The sequence below is a fragment of the Giraffa tippelskirchi genome, chromosome 7, assembly GCF_054371585.1.
Source record: "Giraffa tippelskirchi isolate mGirTip1 chromosome 7, T2T-mGirTip1v1.2.pri, whole genome shotgun sequence".
Taxonomy (NCBI): Eukaryota; Metazoa; Chordata; class Mammalia; order Artiodactyla; family Giraffidae; genus Giraffa; species Giraffa tippelskirchi.
Window position 1 is genome coordinate 77,632,824 of NC_137281.1, and position 18,697 is coordinate 77,651,520.

Consider the following 18,697-nt stretch of genomic DNA (forward strand, 5'->3'; position numbering starts at 1 on the left):
AGGACTCCTAATGTGGACAGAGATTCCTGACCCCATGGTGGTACCTGGAGTGTTCTCAGTAACCCCTGAAATTGCACTTGGGAGTGGGGGGGCTCAGCGTTTATCACTTATCTTTCTCTGGGATGCTGATTTTAATCATTTCCTATTTATTTGGGGAGCTTATATTTTGCCATAAATCAAAGCTTCTCCAGTTGAGAACTGTGTTGGGATTGGGATTTTATTATTAATACATATATGTGTGGTGGGGGAGGGTCCTGTAGCTTTGAAAAGCACAGTGTGTGTGGATCAAACAGCAGCATTTGGGTCAATATCAATTTGGTCAAAACAGATTTCTATTTGATCTTGCTAGTTTGTGCATTTTTTCTCTAAAAATCAAAGACACTTAGAATCTATTTAGTAAGGTCACAACAAATTTTTTAAAGCTTGTTCGTGTGATAGAAACAAACCACAAATTCCTAATTTCTTTTTATAAGAGAAAAGAAGACATTTTCCCCCATGTATTGAGAGAGGGAAAAAAAGAATATTTACAATCTAAATCTGGAGACTAAATCAATTACAGGCAAAAACATGACTGTTCCCTGTTACTTTATTGTTTTAATAATGTTGTGTTATATTCAGGGCATGTAATCTTCATTAGTTGCAAGGACAAGATTAGATTCACATGCAGACTTCCTTGGTAATTCATTTAATTTCCTGTTTTCTATCTTTTTTTGGTGACTTCTGCAGAAAGACTATTTTAAAAGTTTTTCCTTTGAAAATGGCCCAAGGAAACTTGTATTTTAATGCTTTGTGAGTTGGTGAGAGGAATGCATTTCACAAGGCCTAGATATCATTCCAAACAGTAATGGGATGAAGAGGAAATGAATGAGAGAATGGAGTGGGGACCAAGTTGTGGGTTTGGGGAACAGAGGTTAGTGCTCATTGGCTTCATAAAAGATGATGATGATGTGTTTTTCACGTGTCAAAGGCTGGAATGAGTGATGTGAAGTCCAGTTGTCTTAACTGGGTCAGAAAAACATCGTCTTCAGAAACAAATATGTGATAATATACGTAACTTGTAGACGTCAGAAAATAGAAAGACTGAAAAATAAGACAGCTCTGTCTCCTGCTTGAAAAAAAATCCCTTGGGCCAGCCAAAGAAACAGACTTCTACCCTCTGACCATTCCCTCTTGCCCCTAGGCTTCCCCACACAGGTCCTGTGGACTGGGACAGTTGGCGCTGGTCACAGAGACAGTTGCAATGAACAAAACAACTTCATCCTGGATTCCTGGATACCTGTGCAAGGCATTCCCAGAAGACTCTGGGTTTTCCGAGTTGTAGGGCCCACCCTTTCCCACTTCCTTTTCTCCAGGAAAAAGGAGGAATCCAGGGGCTGCCTGAATTTCACAAAAACCCTTGGAAAGGTGAACTGCCATGATTGTCCTGTTAAAGGTATTATACCTTGTGAGGGATAATGGTCTTGTCAGGGTTCGAAGTACCAAAGTTGTTGATTCTAAAGGGACTCGTCTTTGCTAAGAATAGAACAAGGAGGTAGATCCTCGCTCATCTTTAAACCCTACCCCAACCATTGCCTCTTTAAAAAACAACAACAACAAAAAAAGAGCTGGAATATGATTAAAGCACATGTGTCAAAAAATCTGATTTGGAGAATATGTGATGAAATTTTATCTTTCATGAAAGAAAATATTCTGTTTTTCCCATTATACATGCCTTGGTTCCTGCCAAGCCTCTTCTTAGCCCAAATGTCTTAGAAGATCTTGACGGGACAGCACCAACACTGAGTTACCATTTAATCCAACAAACTCAAGCGATGTGATTATACCAAGAATGCTTCCTGAAATCCCTTCCACTGCCACCAACAAAATAGCTTTTGATACTAAGAATCTTAAAACACAACTTCTCCGGCTAAATAAGAAACTAATGTTTCTGTTTGGGCTTTGCCACCGGCACACTGGGCTGGGAGCAGAAAGTACAGTCAGTCTTTCTCACGATGGGGCAGATTCTCGTGGCCCAGTCCTGGCAGCGCAGTGTGGGCATCTGTCTGGTGTTAGGGAACCCCAGAGAAGCCTGATCATGTGACTTCCCAAGTCCAGGTAGTCATGAAAGATTTCGAGCACAGAGACCACTAGCGCCTGCCATGAGGCAGGTCGTCAATAAATGTTAGATGTTCTGGTAAGTATCTCAGGATCTGAAATCTTAAGATCTGAAGGATCAAAATGCACTTTACTGGCTATAAGATCTGACCCATCCCTTCATGCACTGGCTCAGAGGAGTGTGACAGCTGGAGTATTCTTGTAGCATAGGAGATTGTTTAAGGCAAGCAAAACTCTGTTCTTTTTCAAACATGCCTGTTTCAAACATACTGTTGTTGTTTTTTTTTAATGGCTTCTATTTCTCCTTGCAATGCTTTAATCGTTTGAACAGGAGTCCTCTTTGAGGCTTACCTAGAAGGCTCCATTTAGCATCCTGGCTTTGCTCAGACCATGTCTCTCACCCCTAAATCCATGTCTGGGTAGAGAGCTTCCCTGGACTACCTCCACACCAGCTCATGCACGTGGCACTGGCTTTTATTTCTCTATCTCTGGCACCCAAAGAGTTATACCTTTTTTTCCCTTGAAACTCATTTTCCTTCATGCTTAGACTCTAGTGCTTCTATACCTGTGTTGAGGGAAGGGGCATATCTCTATCAGCTAAGGTCCCTTACTGGAGAATTTCCTTCCATCTCCCCTACATGGTGGAAATACACTCTCTTATGTTTAGAGACCTTTAAAGGGTAATAATGTCTGATCTTTGAGGAATGAATTACAATGAAATTAATGTAACTGAAAGCATAACAGAATGAGATGTTATGATCAATATATAAATTTTGTTTCTTCATTCTAGAGTTCAAAAGCTATTGCTCCCTCCCCTAGCATCACCCATTGTTGTTGTTCAGTCACTCAGTTGAGTCTGACTCTTTGCGACCCCATGGACTGCAGCATGCCAGGGTTCCCTGTCTTTCATCATCTCCCGGAGTTTGCTCAAACTCATATCTACTGAGTCAGTGATCTCAACCAACCATCTCGTCCTCTATCTTCCTCTCCTCCTGCTTTCAATGTTTCCCGGCATCAGGGTCTTTTCCAATGAGTTGGCTCTTCGCATCAGGTGGCCAAAGTACAGGAGCTACAGCTTCAGCATCAGTCCTTCCAATGAATATTCAAGCGTTGATTTCCTTTACGATGGACTGGTTGGATCTCCTTGCAGTCCAGGGGACTCGCAAGAGTCTTCTCGAACACCACAGTTCAAAAGCATCAGTTCTTCAGTGCTCAGCTTTCTTATGGTCCAACTCGCACATCCATACGTGACTACTGGATAAACCATAGCCTTGACTGTATGGACCTTCATGGCAAAGTAATGTCTCTGCTTTTTAATATTCTGTCTAGGTTTGTCATAGCTTTTCTTCCAAGGAGCAAGTGTCTTTTAATTTCAAGGTTGCAGTCATCATCTACAGTGGTTTTGGAGCCCAAGAAAGTAAAGTCTGTCACTGTTTCCATTGTTTCCCCATCTATTTGTCATGAAGTGATAGGACCAGATGCCATGATCTTAGTTTTTTGAATGTTGAATTCTAAGCCAGCTTTTTCACTCTCCTCTTTCACTTTCATCAAGATGCTCTTTAGTTCTTCTTCACTTTCTGCCATAAGGGTGGTGTCATCTGCATATCTGAGGTTATTGATATTTCTCCCGGCAATCTTGATTCCAGCTTGTGCTTCATCCAGCCCAGCGTTTCTCATAATGTACTCTTCATATAAGTTAAATAAGCAGGGTGACAATATACAGCCTTGATGTACTCCTTTTCCTATTTGGAACCAGTCTGTGGTTCCATGTCCAGTTCTAGCTGTTGCTTTCTGACCTGCATACAGATTTCTCAGGAGGAAAGTAAAGTGCTCTGGTATTCCCATCTCTTTCAGAATTTCCACACAGTCATCACCCATTGGGTATGACTAATTATATTTCTTAGAATCACTGGAGTTTTATCACTGGAAAGAACGTTCAGCTGCCTTCAAGTCCAGGCAGGTAACAGATGAATGACTCTGGTGAAAGACAACAGGGAGTGGTGCAGACTGTAGTAAAACGGAGACCTCAGACCCCATCTAGAGACAGTCAGATTCCATTTTCAAAAACTGCCAAGGTCCAGGCTATATGAAATTAATAATGCTAGAACTTTCCCTCACACCATGGACAAAATAGTTTAAAGACGTAAATATTAGACATGATACCATAAAACTCCTAGAAGGAAACATAAGCAAAATATTCTCTGACATAAATCATACCAATGTTTTCTTAGATCAGTTACCCAAGACAAAAGAAATAAAAGCAAAAATAAGCAAATAGGACCTAATGAAGCTTAAAAGCTTTTGCACAGCAAAGGAAACCATCAGCAAAACAAAGAGGCAACCTATGGAATGGGAGAAAATATTTTCAGTGATGCCATTGACAAGGGGTTAATATCCAAACTATAAATAGTTCATATAATTAATGTAAAAAGAAAATTAAAAAAGGGGCATCACACTTACATATACATTTCTCTGAAAAAGACATATAGATGAGTAATAGGCACATTAAAAGATGCTTAGCATCACTAATTATTAGAGAAAGGCAAATCAAAACTACAATGAGGTACCACCTCCCACCGGTTAGAATGGCCATCCTTAAAAAAAATCTAGAAATAGTAAATGCTAGAGAGGTTGTGGAGAAAAGGAAACCCTCCTACACTGTTGATAAAAATGTAAACTTGGCCTCAGACTTCTAATCCCAAAACCAGAGCCTTTCCTTCTACCCCATGCTGGCTCTGGTTCTTTTAAAAATAGAGTTGACCCACTTACATGTTGGTCTGATTAAAGTAATGTGCCCAAACCCATTGTCTTCAGATTTCCTTTGACAACAAATTCTGAATGACATCAGAATATGGCCAGCAGGTCAAAGTCTGAGCAGACAGGCAGGCCCGGCCTGTTTGAAGAAAAGGCTTGAGGAGCATTGTGTGACTGTACGGCTCAGGTTTCCCCATGTCAGCAATGAACCATCCATTTCTGTGGATGTCCACAGAAAGCCCTGCAGGCAACTGAACACATCAGAATCTGCCCCTGCTTCACTCACAGAGGACTCCAGAAGCTCTGATACCTTCTCTTTCCAGTCACAGGGGCTCTGAGGGCCAGGTTTTCACCTCTGAAGCACCCTGAGAAATTCTTTTGGCTCAGCAAATATGGCCCAGCTGGAATCACTTTTGACACGTAGACCCCGGCCCACTATGTTATGTCACTTCGTGCGTGCAAGGCCAAGATTTGCTTCTGGCCTCTCAAAGGCATTACATCTATCTTGAGGGAGTTGCATTGTGTAGGAGACTTATGGTGTGGTGTGTGCATAGTATCATGCATTTGGAACCAGCCAGACCTGCTTGAATACCCTCTCCCCTGCTTCAGTCAATCAGTCAGTCAACAAACACTTTCTGAATGCCCCTGTGTATCAGGGTCTGTGCTAGCCCCCCAGGAGACCATGGTGAACAAACAGGAAAGTCCCTGCGTTCATGAAGTTTACATTGTAGTTGGGGTGTGGTGGGGAGGATTGGCAGGAAATAAATAATTATATGTTAAAAGGTGATGGGTGCTCAGGAAAAAATTAAACTGGGACGAGAATGGAGAATGTACTTTAAATAATGTGCTCAGGGAAGCCTTGCTGAACAGGTGGATGTAAGATTGAAGGGGATGAAGGAGTGAACTAGAAAGATGTATGGGGTTGGGGTTCCATCCACCCCATTCCTGTCTGGATGGAATGGGGTGGGATGGCAGGGGTAGGAACTAAGTTGACAGGAGTGAGAATGGGAGACAGGCCTCTGTGAGCACTTACCTTGAATGAAATGGGCAGATGCTATAGGATGTATTTTGAACAATGGATTGAATTGAGGGCTCAGAGGAAAAGAGTGATCCAAGGCTCTTGGCTTGAGCAGCTGGGAAGAGTGGAGGTGCTGTTAAGTGAGATAGGAAGGGCGAGGGGAGCTGACAGCAGGGAGGGTAAGAATTCAGAGGTTGGGGAATTACCTGGTGGTCCAGCGGTTAGGACTCCATGCTTTCATTGCCATGGGCCTGGGTTTGCTCCCTGGTTGGTGAACCAAGATCCCAAAAGCCATGGCCAAAAAAAAAACACTCAAACAATTCAGAAGTTGCTTTCGGAAACGTTAGGTGCTGATGATAAATAAAGAGTGGTATGTGAGTCTGAAGCACATGAGAGAGGCCTGAACTAAGGACATAAGTGTGGACTGTTATAAATGGTATTTAAAATTGTGCAAATCTATGATGTCATTAAGAGTGATGGTAGACAGGAAAGAGACCAGACCAAGCCTGTCAACGTTACATCATATTAAGACATCACATCAACATGACATCAACATTGAAAGTACAAGCTACCCACGCAGGGGCTGAGGGGCTGTGGGGGCACCAGGGTTAGGACCAAGTTCTCATTCTCCCAAGGGCTGATAGTTAACAACCCCCCTCCTCCATTCTAGGAATTGCCATCAGATGGAGGGGGCTACCATACCCAAGCCTACACCCTTCTCTCAGGAACAGGCTGGGTTCAATGACTGGTCAGTTCAGAGCTCAAAGCCCACCTTCTTGCCTTAATTCAGAACAATCCTCCCGGCTCCAGAGCCCCCACAGCATCAACAGCAGCTGCTGTTGGATCTGCTTCTCTGCTCAGCTGCCCCTCTGCCTGATCCTATTGGCTGTGTCCCCTCAAGGTGGCATTTCTAAGAGCACCCCTGTGTGCAAATGTGTCCACCTCACTCAGTGTCCCAGGGGATCTGTTCCAATACAGTGAATCTGGACATAGAGCTTGCTTCTGCAGTTTCCACGTTTGTGATATGATGATAATTATACCTCCCTAGCAGGACGGCTGTAGGGAGAAGAAACATTATTTGTGAAGTGCCTAGAACGATGAGCCATCATAGTGCTCAGAAAGGCTGTCTTGTCTTCTCCCTGAACTCCTCAGACTACATTCACTTGCTTCTTTTGTATGCTCTGACAGCACCCTCCTTCTCATATCGTAATTATAGATTGCACTATTCTACTTTATAACTGCATATTTAATTTTCTCCCACTCCTCTTTCCTGTAAGCTCTGTGTCTTGTTCCTGATTGTATCTCCAGGGACTAGCACATTGTTAAGTGCTCCATAAATATTTATTGCATTGAATCGACACCTGTCTGAACTTATGGACTAAGGCCAGGCACAGCTTGGCTCAGTTTTGGGAATTACAGAGCCAAGGGACCTTTTTGAGGAATTTGGTCTGGTCTTATGCTGCCCCAAAAAGACTATCCATCTACCAATCCAGTCATCCATCTACCATTAACTCAAAATTTTTTTTGTAAATTAATAAATTTATTTTAATTGGAGGCTAATTACTTTACAATATTGTAGTGGTTTTTGCCATACATTGCCATGAATCAGCTGTGGGTATACATGTGTCCCACATCCTGAACCCCCCTCCCACCTCCCTGCCCATCCCATCCCTCAGTGTCATCCCAGTGCACCAGCCCTGAGCGCCCTGTCTCATGCATTGAACCTGGACTGGTGATCTGTTTCACATATGGTAATATACATGTTTCAGTGCTATTCTCTAAAATCATCTCACCCTCGCCTTCTCCCACAGAGTCCAAAAGTCTGTTCTTTACATCTGTGTTTCTTTTGCTGTCTCACATACAGGGTCATTGTTACCATCTTTCTAAATTCCATATATGTGTGTTATTATAGTATATTGGTGTTTTTCTTTCTGATTTACTTCACTCTGTATAATAGGCTCCAGTTTCATCCACCTCGTTAGAACTGATTCAAATGCATTCTTTTTAATAGCTGAGTAATATTCCATTGTGTATATGTACCACAGCTTTCTTATCCATTCATCTGCTGATGGACATCTAGGTTGCTTCCATGTCCTAGCTATTGTAAACAGTGCTGCAGTGAACACTGGGGTACACGTGTCTCTTTCAATTCTGGTTTCCTCAGTGTGTATGCTCAGCAGTGGGATTGCTGGGTCGTATGGCTTAACTCAAAAATTATTAATGAGTAGGTGTCAGTTGTGGGAATGGTGGGAATATTTCAGACCAAGAAAGGTCCTAAAAGGGGGAAAGAGCTCGATATGCAGAAGAAAGGAAAGAAAACCAGTGTGAAGAGAACAGAGCGAAGAGGGTGGAAGCAGTTCCTGCAGGGCACTGCCCAGTTTGCAAGAATCTTTTTTGTTTGCTTTTATTTTTTATTTATTCATTTAAAATTTTATTGATGTATAGACAATGTTGTGTTTAATTTCTGTTATACAGCAAAGTGACTGCATTATACACACATATACAATCTTTTTAAAAATTTTTCCAGTGTGGTTTATTCCATGATGTTGAATATAGTATTTTGTGCTATACAATAAACCCTTGTTTGTTGTCTATATTAATTATAGGAATTTGTTAATCCCAAACTCCTAATTTATCCCTCCCCCTTTTCTTTCCCCTTTGGTAACCATAAACTTGTTTTTATGTGTGTGAGTCTCTTTCTGCTTCATACAGAGATTTATTGGTATTATTTTTTTAGATTTTAGAAGTGACATCATATGGTATTGTCTTGCTCTGTCTGACTTACTCCACTTCGTATGATCATCTCTAGGTCCATCCATATTGCTGCAAATGGCGTTACCTAGTTCTTTTTTAGGCTGAGCAGTATTCCATTGAATGTATGTCCCACATCATCTTTATCTGCTCGTCTGTTAATAGATGTTTAGGTTGTTTCCGTGTCTTGGCTGCTGTGAATCTAGTGCTGCTGTGAGCACCGCCGTCCAGATGCCTTTCCACGAGTGGGAGAATCATTCTTGTTCGCAAGAGAATGGATTGTAGGAGGAAAGGGAAATAGGGGAGATGGAGAGAAGTAAGTCTCTTCCAGATACCCTTTGAAGGGAGCCACGCTGGGATTGACTGGAATGGGAAGCAAGGGAAAGGAAAGCGTCAGGCGTGGCTCTTAGGTTTGGGGCTTGATCCACTGAGCAGATGGTGATGCCAGTTACAGACTGAGGGAAGAGGGCAGGATTTTAGGAGAGAACCAAGAGTTTCCTTTAACAAATGCTAAGTTTGGAAACTCAAGAACCTGCCTCAGGATGGCCAACTCCCTTCCTAGACCTGCTCCATACGAGAACAGAGCCCAGCCTCCTCTCTGGAGATTGCCTGAGGTTCCTGGGGTCCCTGAGGAGCCTGCAGAAGCAGCAGCCTGCGAGGCTGAGGCTGAGTAACCATGGAGAGAGCAAAGCATAAAGCAGCGTTTGTCTCCAGCAAACATCAACACTCAGTGTTCTTGGACCCCAAAAGTGCACTGATTTGAATGTGTGCAGCTCATGACCAGAAAGAGAGGTGCCCCAGTCAGGGACGCGGCCTGCGGCGGGCTCCCAGCACGCTGCCTTCGGTTCCATGAGACGGGTCCCCTCGTCCCACTCACCACTGGGATGGAAACCAGACCTGAAAGCAAGCAGGCCTGCCAGCTGGGCATCATTCAGACATCTGCGGGCAATCAGGGGCCTCCTCAGTGCCGGGGCCCGCTCACGCCTGGCTTCACGCTAAGAAAAGCAAACCTCTCCGGTGACTACTGGTCTGTCACGTCCGCCAAGTGTGCTTTGGGACTCGCAGGGCTTCTGGGGGTCATAATGGATGCGGAGGGTGGCCTGGAGCCTTGTCCTTCAGCCCAAGCCCCAGGGGAACGCAACAGCACTGAGCCCACAGGCCACTTTTTTTTTCTCCCAGGCAAGTGTCAGGAGCAACTCAAGTCCTAATGCCCTTTGGCTGTGAGCACCAATGAAATCCCATGGCCTTGCTGGGTCATAGCGCTCCCGTTCCTCAGCCCCGAGGCCTCTCTTTTTGTCTCTGTGATTTGGCCAGTTCTGAGTGCAGCACTCTGTCTATCCATCAGGAATAAATGAAAGCTCCTACTTCCTTCCCCTGTTCTGTGCCAGGGAGAGTATTTGAAAACACTACCCTGTCAACACCATTTCTCCTCTGTGATAGGGCTGTTCTCATCAGCCACGAGAAACTGCCTATGCAAACAGACAATGACCAAACCTTACATAAAAAGACAACTCTAACCCACAACCTGGAGCAACCTGCCCAGAAAACCAACCTCTTCATCTACAATAAATAGCCCAGGAAGCCAGCCTGGGGTAAGTCAGACTTGTAGCAAGCCAGATTGCTGTCTCTGATGACAGTCCAGGAAGCCAGACAGTAACTTCTCTCACAGTCAGCCCCAAATGGCCAGGACTTGAATAATAACTTCCAGCCTCCCTAATTTTGGTCAGAAAAAAAAATCAAATATGTCCCCCTAACCATCACATAGGATACTGGCTTCTAGTTAGCCTGCCTCCAGCTTCCCCAGGCCACCAGCCTCCAATCAGGGCATATCTGAAGCCTTCCCTTTTTCCCACTGTAAAGCTTTCCCACTTCTCTGCCTGCCTTTGGGTCTCTGCCAGATACAAAGACAGTGGCTGACTCCCTGCTGTAAAGCAAGCTTTGAATAGATAATCTTCGCTTTTCCATTTGGTTAGTCTTTGTTTATTTCCATAGCCATTTATTGACTTTTTCTTTATGAATTTCCAAAAATAATTTAATAGAGCTTGACCATACTGAGCCCAGTGTAATAGTTAGGGTACAAATAAACTTGTTATAACCAAGAGACCCCCAAAATACTAGGGTCCAAATGTAACAGATGTTCATTTCTCATATTAAAAAGCAGAGACATCACTTTGCCGACAAGTATCCATATACTCAAAGCTATGATTTTTCTAGTAGTCATGTATGGATGTGAGAGGTGGATCATAAGGAAGGCTGAACACTGAAGAATTAATGCTTTCAAATTGTGGTGCTGGAGAAGACTCTTGAGAGCCCCTTGGACAGCAAGGAGACAAACCAGTCAATCCAAAAGGAAATCAACCCTGAATATTCATTGGAAGGACTGATGCTAAAGCTGAAGCTCCAATACTTTGGCCACCTGATGTGAAGAGCTGATTCATTGGAAAAGACCCTGATGCTGGGAAAGATTGAAGGCAGGAAGAGAAAGGGCAGAGGATGGGATGGTTGGATGGCATCACTGACTCAATGGATATAAGTTTGAGCAAACTCTGGGAGACAGTGAAGGTCAGGGAAGCCTGACATGCTGCAGTTATGGAGTTGCAAAGAGTCAGACATGATTTAGCAATACCTGCCTGTAGTAGGAGTGGTTGAGAATGGGCAGGAAACTCTGTTCCTTGAGACCACACAGGGACCCAGACTCCCTATTCTTTGTTGCTTTTCTGTCCCCTGAGGTATACAGGGAACAAGCTGGCTCAGCTGTGTCCTGTCTGTGTCCTGATCACAGGAAGAAGGGAAAGCTTCCCTTTCAGGCTTTCAAGGATCTGATCTGAAAGTTGTACGTGGCACTTTATCTTACAACTGGCCAGAGATTAGCCACATGGCCACACCGAGCTGTGAAGGAGGCTGGGAGATGGAGTCTCTGCAGGCATCTAGCACCTGTAGAGTGGGAGGAATGGGCATCAGAGGATGACGGACAGTCTCACCCACAGCATGCTGGGTATTAAGGGAGACAGTACACACAGCTTTCATCCTCAAGGTTAACTGATAATGTATAGAGTGAAGATGGATCTTCTAGCCAGGCGTTTAAGACCTGCCATTTTCTGGCTCTTACTTCATTTGCCAAAAATAATCCCCCTTTCCTTCCTTCCCTTGCTTCTGCCAAATGGAGCTATGCCATGCTCTGCCATAAGAACCACTTCAATATTCAAACAAGTTCCTTTAAACATTTACTCCATCAAATTGTTAAAAGAGTTTTGAAATCATGTTCCTGGGTCCTGGTGAAGGTGTGGAAGAGCAGGGCCCAGCCACCCTCTGTTGCCAGAGTGTCTTCCCCACCATGGAACTTACTCCGCTATGTCGTCATTCACTTTGTCTGCTCTGGTGCTCAATTGTGAATTCAGTCAGGGACCAAGTCTGTCTTCCCTATCGCATATCCTCAGCACCCAACCAGGACCCGGCACACAGAGTTTGGGTTGAACTAAGCAGACTGGGTCACAGCCCTTATTTCTTAGGACTCATCATCTGAGGAAAGCTCCCCCTGTCCATCAAACATAGACTCCCTTCCCTGACCCTCCTATACTCAGGATTGCTTCTGAGAATCCAGGTAAGCACGTTGGAGGACTAACTAAGGGAGTTTTCAGTTCACATTATCACTACGATCGTTAATTGTATGTGCCAACTTGACTGGGCTAAGAGAAGTCCAGATAGCTGGTAAAACATTATTTCTGGGTCCGTCTATAAGGATGCTTCTGGAGAAGATTAGCATTTGAATCAGCAGACTGAGCAAACAAGATCACCTTTACCAATGCATGGGTGTCATACAATTCACTGAGGGCCTGAATCAAACAAAAAAGCAGATGAAGGGCAAATTTTCTTCCCTTGCTTGAGCTGGGACATCCATCTTCTCTTGCCCTTGGACATGGGAGCTCTTGGTTTTCAGGCTTCAGACTCAGACTGAATACACCACTGGCTTTCCTAGTTCTCCAGCTTGCAGTCAATTCCTAGAATAAATCTCATCGATACCTATATGTCTATAGCCATAGCTTGGAGAAGGGAATAGGAACCCACTCCAGTATTCTTGCCTGGAGAATTCCATGGACAGAGGAGCCTGGCGGGCTACAGTCCATGGGGTCACAAAGAGTCAGACATGACTGAGTGACTAACGCTTTCACTTTTCATAGCCATAGCTATCGATAGCTAACGTCCTATTGGTTTTGTTTCTCTGAAGAACCCTGACTGATACGGTCATAATCTGATTGAGCTACCATACATATCACAACCTCAAAGAAGCTGCTGGGCTGCCCATCCATAGGAAAGCTTCTCCCTGTGGCTGGTTAATTTGAGGTTCTTGCTTGGTGCCAAAAGAATTTGAAGACAAAGTGATAGGTAAGATGTGAGTATATTTAGAGAGAAACACTCCACAGGCAGAGTGTGGGCCATCTTAGAAGATGAGAGAGAGCTTCAAAATATGGCTTGGTTAGTTTTTATGGGTTAGTTTTTATAGCCATTTCATAGGCTAATGAATGGGAAGATTATTCCAACTATTTCAGGGAATGGGTGAAGATTTCCGGGAATTGCGCCACTACCCACTTTTTGACCTTTTATGGTTGGCCTTGGAACTGTCATGGTGCTGGCGGGTATGTCATTTAGCTTGCTGATGTGTTACAAAGAGCATATAATGAGGCTCAAAGTCTCCTGGAAGTCGAATCTTCTGCCATCTTGGACCTAACTGGTTCTAACCAGTTTTCATCAAGTCCTATGACCATATCATTCTTTTAAAGGTTGTGCCCTGCCCTCTTCCCTCCTGTTTCATCTCCTCCAGAAAGGGGGCAGTTCTCAGGCCCATGTGGTCTGGCCCCTGGTGTGTGACTGGTCTGCTAGTCTGTCCCCTGGAACAGCGTGTCCTGGAGCTCCTGGCAGCCATTCTAGGCATTCAGCAGCCTCTGCGTTCCCTCCCCCACCACAGAACCTCAGGCCTGCGGGCATCCTGAGTAGTCTGAAATCTCTTGAAAACAGTGAAAGGTTTATTCAGCAACTACTTAGAGAACAGGCTGAATTGTCAGCTTTCTGATAATTCAGAAATTAATTCTGAGGATTAATATGAGGGCGTCCTGGTGGCAGCACTCTGCTTCACTTCTGTTGGGTTAGGCAGTTCAGCTGTGACCCCAGCCTGCCTCCTCTGCCCAGGCAAACAAAGCCCTGAATAACTTTTATTTGAACATGTCCCTTAGCAGTCTCCACATCTCCCCTTTACCCTTAAGCAGCTTATCAAATGAGTCTTTCCAATCCTCTTCCTGAAAATAGCTCCAGTAAACACACTTCTTCTATCCTGTTCCATTCCAACTAACGTGCTAGCATTGCTTATGGTTTAGCTACCTTGACCCTCCACCCAGTTCTCAGCTCAGCTCACCCTGCATGGAGGTGCGGCCCCTCCCACCAGCCCAGCCCAGCCACTGGCGTCTCTGTCTCACCCATTCTGAGCCCCAGGCCTGCACGTGCCCTTGCAGACCTCACAGCATGTGCTAACTTGAGATACAGATGGGAAGTTGTGCATCAGCAAGTCACCTGCATTTCATGCCTCTTGACCTCCAAAGAAGCAAATGAGGGTTTTAAAACAAGACAAACTAGGCTTGAGCAGGAGTAGGAAGGCTGCCAATTCAAGCAGCCTTAATTCAAAGTTGCTAGTAAAAAGACTTAATCTGTTTCTATTTTTAAACAAACTGAATCTTTAATATTAATTATGGTCTCTAAAAAAAAAAAAAAACAGGAAAAGAGAAAGAAAAGTGATGTTTTCCTATTATGACTTCCATCCCAAGCCTTGTGTTAAATCAAGCCCTCAAAGGTGCTGGGATGCGAGGATGTTTTCTGATTCGCATCAGACTCCAAGCTGCTCCCTGGCTGCCAAGCCCAGGTTGGTTCATCACTTTCCATAGGCACACCGAAGGGGCAGGGACTGCAGGCTCCCTTCTGCTCCACCTTCCCTTCCAGCTGCCTTCCCCAGCCTTATCCATCTTTTCTCATTAATTTGGGGTGGAAGTTATATCGTGGTTTCTTTCCATTTAAATGGTTACATTGTTCATGTTGCAACACCTGCATACCCCCTGAGAGAGAGTCCCTATCTATTCCAATTAGCATTTTCAGCTTCTCCCATCTGGTGATCAGAGCCGAGAGTCAAGGTAACCCCTTCAGAAGCTAAATGCTTTTATGCTCACAGTTGCCATCCTGGACTGACGGCCCCTCTACAGACACACCAGGAGCATAAAGCCCGTGAATAGAGGTTGCCTGCTATGCAACTACAGAAAATGATTTCAGCTTATCCTTCTCTCTAAGCAGGTCATACATTCCTTAAGTTTTGAATTTTAAAAGCAAAAACCGAGGTGGTAGAGGAATTTTTTTTTAAAAGACTTAATACGTTAAGTTGTCTCCCCTTACAGCTCAGTTGGTAAAGAATCCACCTGCAATGCAGGAGACCCCGATTCAGTTCCTGGGTTGGGAAGATCCCCTGGAGAAGGGATGGGCTACCCACTCTAGTATTCTTGGGCTTCCCTGGTGGCTCAGCTGGTGAAGAATCTGCCTGAAATGTGGGAGACCTGGGTTCAGTCCCTGGGTTGGGAAGATCCACTGGAGAAGGGATAGGGTAACCACTCCAGTATTCTTGGGTTTCCCTTATGGCTCAGCTGGTAGAGAATCCGCCTGCAGTGCGGGAGACCCTGGTTCAATTCCTGGGTCGGGAAGATCCCCTGGAGAAGGGAAAGGCTACCCATTCTAGTATTCTGGCCTGGAGAATTCCATGAAATGTATAGTCAATGGGGTCACAAGGAGTCGGACACGACTGAGGGACTTTCACTTTAACACATTAAGTATAAGTACCACACTATGAATCACTGTGCTGGTGGGAGTAGGAAGAAGTAGGGAGATGGATAGGATTAAACTGGGAAGTAGGTGGGAGAAAAAGAGGAAGATGTGGGTGGTTTTAGACTGCTGCAGGCAAGCACCAGGGGCGGAGCCTCTCCAACCAGCCTGATTAGCACAGTGAGTGCAGTTTACAGCCTGTGCCTCTGACCACGCCCCTCACCACCTTACCCACAGCACAGAGTTCAGACTTCCTTAGGGATGGGGGGATCCTCCATCTTCTGGATCTTCCAAAGGCCCATGAAATAATTTGCCTTTCACTAGTCCTGCAGGACTGTGCACCAAGCAAAGAGAGAGTCCAGGAGCGGTGACGAAATCTTCACAAGTCTAAAGTGAAATGAGAAAAACAAGAATAATTAAATATACAATTATAGTCATATATATTATCATAATATTATCATATATACATACTATCATATCTATATATGAAATGGTATAAGATTACTAACTCATTTTGGGGTAAAGGCCATTCTTCTATACTGAGATTATGCTTTTATCATTTATTTGAGGTCAAGAAGTCCTGTTCTAAAAAAGGTATGACAAAAGATGGTAGATTTGGAGGTGTGTTTTTGATTAATCTGCCATTTGGCAAAAATAAAAGTTGACACCTCTCTAAGTGTCCCCACAGCCTCCGCCCTCAGTCCTTGAGTTCAAGACCAGGGTCAGACTAGTGTTGGACAGAATCTTAGGCACCTTCTCCTCTTTGCCTTTCTCATTTTCTGTCAACCTCTTCTTCTAGGTCCTCTCTAACTCTTCTGGGGCCCCTCCCGAGTTGAACAGAGCATTGCAGAGTTGGGGAGATCCCTCAAGGCAAGGGAAGTTTCCACGTTCCAGACCTCCTGCCTCAGGACTGACATGGTGTCTGGTCTGGGTGAGGAATCCCTGCCCTAGGGACCTGGTAGTGTGCATGTTGGGAGAGCAGTTCTTCTGGACCCTTGCTCTGTACCCCCTCGTCTCCCCCTTTTTCTCTATAGCTCCCCCTCCTGCAGGAAGCTCTCCTGTCCGCTCTGCACACCTGGTGGGACTGGCCTGGCCTCGCTGGGTCACTGTGGGGCGGCCCTGAGAACAGCACTGCTCTCAGTGCTCCTGCCTCAGGAGAGCCCTTGGCAGCCCCAGTGCCTGCTGCTGTTCTCACCACACGGCTGTAAACGCGCTCCTCAGGAGACCAAGCGAGCTTTATCTTTCTGCCGTGAGAGGGGAGCCATTAGACCTCCTTTGAAACTGGAGTTTATGGAAAGACTCATTGAGCTCCAGGGAAGTGGACAAACTTCAACCACAAAGCCACGGTTAAATGCTTCTGCTTCACACACAGTAGCAGAAGAAAGTGGAGATACAGCAATTTACAATGTAAGTGGAGATACATTGCTTTCTTAAGCAATGATGATGAGGACAGGTTTATAGTGAGTTGCTTTGAGATGATCTAAAATGTTTGAAAATTTAACCAGATGAGTGCCCAAGGACTGTACCACGGTGGCCTACGCAGATACATCTTTTGTCAGGTGATTCCATTATCAATTGCCACAATAATACTGAAAAAAAAAAAAACACGAAACCTTGATGGGCATATACTAGTAAGCATTTATTTAGCTTGAAGTCTGCAGGTAGCTGATTTAGCCTGCGCTCTGTCACCCATGGGCTTCCCAGATGGCTTAGTGGTAAAAAATCTGCCTGCTAATGCAGGAGACACAGTTTGATCCCTGGGTCAGGAAGATCCCCTGAAGAAGGAAATGGCAACCCGCTCCAGTATTCTTGCCTGGGAAATCCCATGGACAGAGGAGCCTGGTGGGTTCAGCCAGTGGGTTCACACAGAGTTGGATATGACTTAAGGACTAAACAACTGTCGACTACTGTGGTCTTTGCTGAGCTTGTGCACCTGTCCGGGGCTGAGACGGATGCTGGCTGGTCCAGGATGGCTTTGACTGAGGTGACTCAGGTCTGCAGCCTTTAATCATCTCCCCACTAGGCTAGTTTAGGCATGTTCTCATGGTGACTGCAGAGAAGCAAGAGGGTAGAATGGCAAAACATTTTTTCAAGCCTCAGCTGACCTCACATTTCATTTGCCAGCATTCCATTAACTAAATCAAAATACACAACCTGGCTCAGACTCAGAGTGTGTGTGTGTTAGTGGGGTGGGGGCAGTTTTGCAAAGTTACCTGGTGAAAGATCTGGACACAGGGAAGGGTGAAGGGTTGGGACTCTTAAAGCAGCCAGTCTACCACACTTTTAGGTTTCTCTTAAGAGTGAATCTGAATTTGGAGAAAGTAGAGAAGGGAAGGTGGATGTGTCTTAAAACCAGCACCTTTCTTCCTTTCATTTCCTGACCACACACCTGTGACCCCCAAAAGGCTCGCCCATGAAACTTACAAAATGCAATGGATGTGCTTGTGGATAATTATTAATTTGTTGTCACTAAGTCACGTGAGGCTTCCCTGTCCTTAACTCTCTCCTGGAGTTTACTCAAACTCATGTTCATTGATTTGGTGATGCCATCCAACAATCTCATTCTCTGTTGTCCCCTTCTCCTCCTGTCTTCTATTTTTCTCAGCATCAGGGTCTTTTCAAATGAGTCGGCTCTTTGCATCAGGTGGCTGAAGTATTGGAGCTTCACCTTCAGCATCAGTCCTTCTGATGGATATTCAGGGTTGATTTCCTTTAGGAGTGACAGGTTTGATCTCCTTGCAATCAAAGGGACTCTCAAAAGACTTCTCCAGCACCATAGTTCAAAAGCAACAATTCTTCAGTGCTCAGTCTTCTTTATGGTCCAACTCTCACATCCATACATGACTATTGGAAAAGCTATAGCTTTGATTATACAGACCTTTGTCAGCAGAGTGATGTCTCTGCTTTTTAATACGCTGTCTAGGTTTGACATAGCTTTTCTTCCAAGGAGCAAGCATCATTTAATTTCATGGGTGCAGTCACCATCCACAGTGATTTTGGAGCCCAAAAAAATAAAATCTGTCACTGTTTCCACTTTTCCCCCTTCTATTTGCCATGAAGTGATGGGTTTGGATGCCATGATCTTAGTTTTTTGAATGTTGAGTTTCAAGCCAGCTTTTTCACTCTCCTCTTTCACTTTCATCAAGAGGCTCTTTAGTTCCTCTTCGATTTCTACCATTAAAGTGGTATCATCTGCATATCTGAGGTTGTTGATATTTCTTCCAGCAATCT

At 44.6% G+C, this 18,697-nt stretch overlaps 1 protein-coding gene across 3 annotated transcripts in view; it reads left to right on the plus strand.

Moving 5' to 3' along the window:
- The window catches only part of THBS4 (thrombospondin 4), a 268,357-nt gene that overhangs the window by 107,838 nt on the left and 141,822 nt on the right, over positions 1-18,697 (plus strand). The window lies entirely within an intron of this gene.